A 330-nucleotide genomic window follows, 5' to 3' on the forward strand; every position below is an offset into this window, starting at 1 on the left:
AAGGAAGGAAGGAAGGAAGGAAGGAAGGAAGGAAGGAAGGAAGGAAGCAAAGGGAAGGGAAGGAAAGGAAGGAAAGGAAGGAAAGGAAGGAAGGAAGGAAGGGGAGAAGAAGAAGGAGGAGGAGGACGAGGAGAAGGAGGAGGAGAAGGAGGGGAGGGAGAGGGGAGGGGAGGGGGAGAGGAGGGGAAGAAAGAAGGGAGGGAGGGAGAGAGGGAGGGAAAGAAAAAGAAACTGCTATTGCCACCTCACCTTCAGCAATCACCATCCTGATCATTCAGCACCCATCATCAAGGCACCATTCTCCACCAGCAAAAAGATTGTGACTCACTG

This window comes from Piliocolobus tephrosceles, chromosome 8 (assembly GCF_002776525.5).
Source record: "Piliocolobus tephrosceles isolate RC106 chromosome 8, ASM277652v3, whole genome shotgun sequence".
In the NCBI taxonomy this organism is placed as follows: domain Eukaryota; kingdom Metazoa; phylum Chordata; class Mammalia; order Primates; family Cercopithecidae; genus Piliocolobus; species Piliocolobus tephrosceles.